Below are 6,785 nucleotides of genomic sequence, written 5' to 3'. Positions count from 1 at the left end.
CCACTGACCAACGTAACTGTGCAGTTCGGGACATTTTTGATTGAAATCTGCCTTAACATAATTTTATTTTTATTCCACATTGAGAAAGGTGAATATTGATACAAGATTTGCTAGTTACTGTAGACCTATTTATTTGAAATCCTGCTAAATTGCAAAGGGTTTTACAGTCGCCGCAGTGCATAAATGCTGGTGGATCTCCTGGAAAAACTATTTTTGCCACTTCTTGTCTTCTCAAAGTAAGACTGTAATGATGACTACTTGTCTTTACGAGAAAGTCCCCTCCCTTTGTTACAGAAAGGCCTTTTGTGTGATCTGGTTTTAGGTGTGATTCAGTTTCATGCTCAAAATTGACCCCATCCTACTTGAGTTTATGTCAGCATGACCAATTTGCTTTTCTGGAAGCAGAATTGATCCTATCATTGAATAAATAAAAGGAATATAGCCCTGAGGGGGGAAAAAGTGATCATTCACCATCCTTTTTTTTTTTTTTCTGTTGGTAACACAGAGCCAGCACTTGATTGTTACAGTTCTGACTCCAAAACATAAATGTATTTGAAAGGAGTTTATTATGCTTGATAGTTATTCATAGTACTGCTAACTGTAGTTGGACAAACTGTAGGGTTTTGTTGAGATATACCTGTTCGTAAATTTCTGCATGGTGTTAGTGAGTACTTCATGAATGAATAATTCTTGAAATTAAGCGATGAAAAATTCCATGCATGCATAACACCATTGCCTAAGCACTCTTTCTCATTTTTGCCCCAATAAAACCTTTGTTTTGCTGGGCAAGCAGAACAAGAAGCATTGTGCTTCAGAATGGAAATATCTTAACAGTTCTTCTATGATTTAGTTTAAATTATTAGGTTTAAATATGAAGTGTTTTGCTGCGTTTCATTCATTCTGGTAGGTAAAACTCATCAAAATAGCAAGTTGTAAGAAAAGACTGAATTCCTGTTTAAGGCAATAAGTAAAGGTCCCTTGAAATTTTTGTTACATAGAACTCTACTTAAGAACAGTCATTTTCCTCTTATTGATGCACTGACCAGCACCCTTGCCCAGTGTTTTTCATTAAAATCAGTTTATACTGTATGTTAATATGTTCTTGAATCTGCTTGAGAAAAACAAATAATGACTTAATTACACAAGAGCTAAATTATACTTGCCCTTGGTAGTTGTCCTATTTGAATTAAGTATGTAAAGAACTTATTTTGCTATTCTTGTGGAAACTCCTTACTTTAAGGAGAACACCTTTCATGCAGGTGTATATCTCATTTTGAAAAGACAATGGCTTCCTTGTTGAAGCTAAGTATTCTGTAGTAAGTAGTTAAGCTGTAATTCCTTTTTAAAATGATCTGTGTATGTACACACACACACACACACACACACACACACACACACACACACACACAGAGCTTGTGATGAAAAGCCTAAATGGTCTAGGACCACACCTTGTGTGAGAGACCTCTGGCTGTGCCTGAAAATAAATTACGGCTTCTATGACTGAGGATGTTACACTTTAACAAATGCATTAGGTGTATTACGTTTTTAGTTACCTCTCCAAGTACCTTACTAGACCTGAAAGTATGCTTAAGCGTTCCTGCACTGTAGACTTTTTCAGAGGTGCCTACAATCCAATGATGTCCTCATCTCATGTTGGCATGTGACTGAAGTTTGCAAAAAAGACAAGTACATCATTGTCCAAAAATAATTTCTGTGCAACAACTCAAATAAAAAATTTGTTTTTCATAGTCATTACTACATGTGATACTTTTAACTTTGATCTCTTAATAATGCAAACTATGAAGCCAATGAATTGAGTATTTCTGGTTCATAGCTGCTTAGGAATCTACTCTTTTGAATATATAACTGGAGGAAAGGATACTTCACCTCTACTCTTTAAGCATTTAACAGTTTAGAAACTCAGATTTTTTTCTCTTTGGAGTCCATGGTTATCTGTTGACTATTGGTATCTTAAACTCATCAGTCATCCTATTTAATTGATGATAGATTTAGTGTCACATTTATTACGTTACTTATGTTGCTTCCTGTGGTCAGTCTGTGAAATTCTAGTTGAACGTACTGTTTTCTTTCCATATCAGGACCCTGTTCTATTGCAGTTCTTCAATGTTTGCACGTAATAAATGTTGGTCAGAAATAGACTGGAACTTTGTTTTGATACAGGAAGCTGGATTCACTGTACTGAATAGCAAATGACAGGAGGTATTCCAATTGGTTAAGAAGAGCAATTGAAACAACATGATCACTTAACAGTTACAGGTATTAAAATTTGGGACCAGGAAAAATTATATTTTCCTGTAATGTTTTTCTGCTGTAGGAACAGATGTTCAGAAACAAATGCTAAATCTGTGAGCTTTTATAAGACAAACAGAAATATTGGGTGCCTTTGTTTGTAAACCAAAAAATAAACAAATCGCTGAAAAGTGTTGTGTTGATTGTATTTTTGCCCTCTAAGTGTTTGTTATATTTCTGCATGTTTTCAGTGGAATTTGTGGAAAATAACTGAATAGCGTGAATTCTAGTTTTTATACTCACGAACATGTTTTTTCCCTGATGAGTCTTTGAAAATCAAGTTAGTGACAGACTTGATTTTTAGTAAAAAAAAAAAAAAAAAAAAAAGCCAAACAAAACAACAATAAAAAACACAGAAACAAAAGTCAACTTAAACTTTGAGCTGATATCAAAATGCATGGTGTTTGGTCATAGAAACTTTATTTTGAACTTCAGATAGCTTTCTCTTAGCTTTTTTTTTATTTGTAATATCAGTTGTGTGTTTATTTAGATGGCTTCTTTTTCACATAGCTTAAAAGGGCACTTTGGATTGGCAGTAGCTAGCATGTGGATTAATATTTCAAGGAATTCTAAGCAATCATAGCTGTTGCAGCATTTTGATTTGGTGGTCAGTCAGGGGAAGGTAGCATTAACTTCGTGCATTACCTAAATTGTTTGTTTTTTTTAACCTCCTGAGTTGCTTCAGATAACTTTGTCCACCTTTCTGTCTGGAGTTGATTGTAAGTTAAAGGCTACTTTAACAAATATGACTCACTGAGAGTTAACTACTAATTATGCATTTGGCTTCTCTGGAATATGGGATAATGATGGTTATGAATGGCTTTTAAAGTGTGTGTGTGCGTGCGTGTGTTCTTACATCAGTTATATCCGTTAACTGCAAGAGTAATGTTTATTATCAGAAGCCTTTTATTTCATTCTAACGAAATTATTTCTTTCAGGGTGGTAATTTTCTAGTTATTCTAGCTTAGGAAAAACTAATATCCTCAGGTAGAAGCAAGGCCTCTTGTTTCTGTGTGGACATGTGGGGGGGAAAAAAGCACGGCCTTCTATTATTGAAGCATTATCAACTTTACAAATGATTCTTTGAGGAAATAAGACATTAAAACTGTTCCTTGATTAAAATTCACCATGCACAGAAGAGAGGAATAAATCTTATGTTGTTTCTGCCTCGTAAATTAGGGCATACAGGAGACCCTAGGAGGGTCAGAAAAGTTATGTTCGTGTATTTGTCAAGAAACATCTGTTTTACTAGTTCATTTCAGTGCAAATTATTTGATGCTTAGCCACTACTAGCTTTAAGGATCATGTCTGTCTTAATTCAGATTCAAGACAGTTTCATGTACCTGAAAAATTTTATCCATATGAAACTGTATCTCAGCTGAATCTCAACTGTATCTCTGTATCAACTGTATCTCAGATGAAATGTATCAACTTGTTTCCTGATGAAGTGATCTCAGAACTGGAGACATAAATAGCTTCAGGTTTAGACACCTAACTTGGATGACATTGAGCAGTCTGAAGTGAGCAGGCATGATTTCCTTTATTATATATAGGTGTTTTCTCAGTGTGATTCGGCATCATAAGGCACACGCTTAAAATAAATAAGGATTTCTCAAAAGCAGTCATACTGTAGGGTGTGAAAATGAAATAGTTAAGAGATGGGAGAGAGCTTAGTGCTGTCAGAATTTGTTCTTACTTTAACAGGAATGTGACACTGTGGCTGTATTGACACTGCATTGTCATGTGATGTGTGATTTGCGTTATATGTTATGCTTACTGTCCAAGCAGATAAATCAGACAGCAGAAATTAATTGTGACTTGAGTGGTACCTGATGACAAACTTAATGTACTCTCCTAGGACAGTGCTCATTCCAGCTTAAAGATTCAGTCTTGAACTGGGCAGGGGCAGCAGTTAATGAGATTCTTGTTTAGAATGATGGTGTATGAGAATCTGCAGAGTCTGGAAGGTGAGATTTTCCAGTTTACAGGATAGAAATCTTGCAAGTTATTTACGTGATATAAAGGGCAGCAGATGTCCTTCAGATGCATATTATCACTCCCACACAGGATGTTTTCAAATAGGCTTTCAAATAAGCTCTTGCACTAATTTTGAACAAATTGCCCAGGCTAGAACAAGACAGCTTGGTAGCTACTGTATGTCCTCTGCAGGAAGAATGAGCATTGCCTTGCAGTTCACTTCCTTGCTTCATGTTCCTTCAAGTTATTTTGTTAAATGCATGTAACTCTTAAATTGTAGTAGACTTAATAGTTGCATATAATTACACAGTTATCTGAAGTTTTCACTTAGAAGGATTTGTTTGATTTTGTTTTCCAATTAACTTTCAAATTCATTTCACCTTTTCTGTTTGATCCATGCTCTCCCAGTTTTGATCAGATCTACTTTTAGTTGTATAAAATAAATATTTTTCAGAATATTATGCCTAGCAACTGGGAAAAGAATTCAAGACTAATTTAGGCACAAGAAGCCCAAACCTATTGAATTGGATGAGCTTTCACTGAGTAAACTGAATTAACAACATAAGCTAATGCTCACTGATAATGTGCCATCAAGTAGATCTCTTTTCAGAAGCTATGATGGAGGACTTAAAGATTTTCCACTGCATTCTGTTTATTTGCTTGCCAGGCTCTTGTCTGTAATCAACTATTTAACACTAGGTAGCGCCTTTCTCCTCTGTATCATGTTGCAAAAATGACAATCCAGAAGGCTGCTTCTGTGTTTGGATCTTAGGCTTACTCTCCCTATGCTGAGCGGGCACTTCTTCTGGGCTCCTTTATTTCTTCCCCCACTCAGGTTCTGCCATCAGTTCCTCTGTTCTTGCTACCTACTCATTTATCTGACCGTCGCTATAGTGCTAAGCCTACTGAGATTAAAAGATTGTATGCTTTATTAATGCCAAGCACTGAATGTACTAGGGAAATGGATGGCCACTTTTGTTTCTTAAAGAATGTTAAATTCTGTTTATTGAAAACAAATGGCAGATTTCTAATTCCTGTGTGACTACAGTGATCAGTTGAGTTATGTACTTATAAGGTCATGTGGCAGGACAGGTCCTGCATCTTTTCAATCCATGTATGTGGTTCTAAGCCACAACTAATATTTCCTTGTCAGTGACACCTGTGGTTTTCCTCTGTTAAATATTTGATTTGGAAAGAAAAACACGCAAGGTAGCTTTCACTCTTTGTGACTCTAATTTAAAACCAAGCCTATTCATTTTTAATAGGAATCTATGGCACTTAAGGACTAGTAAGTCAGTTTGTGGGTGAATTAGCTGCCACTGTGCTGTTTTCCGTGTTTCATATGGCTTCTGCATTTTAGAGCCAATGTGTATTTAGTGCCTACACATCTCTTCGAAGAGTGTGAAAGGACTTGAAAGTAGACAGAATATTAGGTTGCTGAATTTTGTTCTTCAGTAATATTCTGTGATTTGTTTATAATAGTAACAATATTAAATCCCTGATTAGAGAGAAGTAGAACACTCCATTTTTCTTCAGTGATACTGCTTTTATCTTAGTCTCCACTATTCGACTGCAGAGAGGAAATAAGTACTGGGGGAGTCAGTTTTTCTCAATGGTTTTGTCTGCTTTCAGAATTATATGTATTCCTATTATTTTAATCATTCTCTTGGAAACTTGGACTTTGTGCTTCACTTGACTTGTTGAAATGTCAAGAGTTATTACCCTCTGTGTCAGCAGTGATCAGTTTAACTGGCATATAAACTGAATGGGGAATCTGGAAAGCAGATGCTCTCTTCACTCATTTCACAGGTGCTTGGCATGAAGTTTTAGTAATTGACTTTTTAATGTCATGCATCTCTTAGGATAAGATGGATATGCAGTGGCTTGCCTGAAATCTCTGTCTCTTCAGGCACTTGATGTGGGGAGCAGAACAAAAAGCCTATCCAGAATAACCATGCTAAAAACAAAGTCAGTGTCACCTGCATACTTAAAGTAATACTGTTTCAAAATCTGGAGATTTTGTTATCACATTTCCTGGATTTTTTTTCACAAAAGTTACAAAACATAAGGTGATGACTTGCATCTCGATGAATGTTGATAGCATTTAAAGCACAAAATCTGCTTTTGGGTCATCTTAATTCTTCTTCCCGCTTATGCAAGCATTGGTATTCTTCTGTTTGTGATGAATCACTGTAGAAACCCAGGTGGGAGTGTTTAGAACAGATAGTCAGCATGTGTTGTTGCAAAAGACACAGGTATTTTACATAATTAACTGCTTGGGGCCTTGATGGAGAACAAGAAGCCCATCTGGGCCTTAAACCATGGTGAAAGAACGGGCTGCCAATTCAAAGTGAAATCATCTGTTGCTCATTTTCCTGCCTAGTTTGCCTTCCATTCTTTTGATGTGATCATCAGGGTTATTTGCTATATCTTCATGATCATTCTTTAAGAAGCTTTTCCTTCATTATTGGTGTTTCATAAGGTTCCCTAGGAAGTTA

This window comes from Tetrao urogallus (genome assembly GCF_951394365.1).
Source record: "Tetrao urogallus genome assembly, chromosome: 6".
Lineage (NCBI taxonomy): Eukaryota > Metazoa > Chordata > Aves > Galliformes > Phasianidae > Tetrao > Tetrao urogallus.
Note: the sequence above shows the minus strand (reverse complement) of the source record.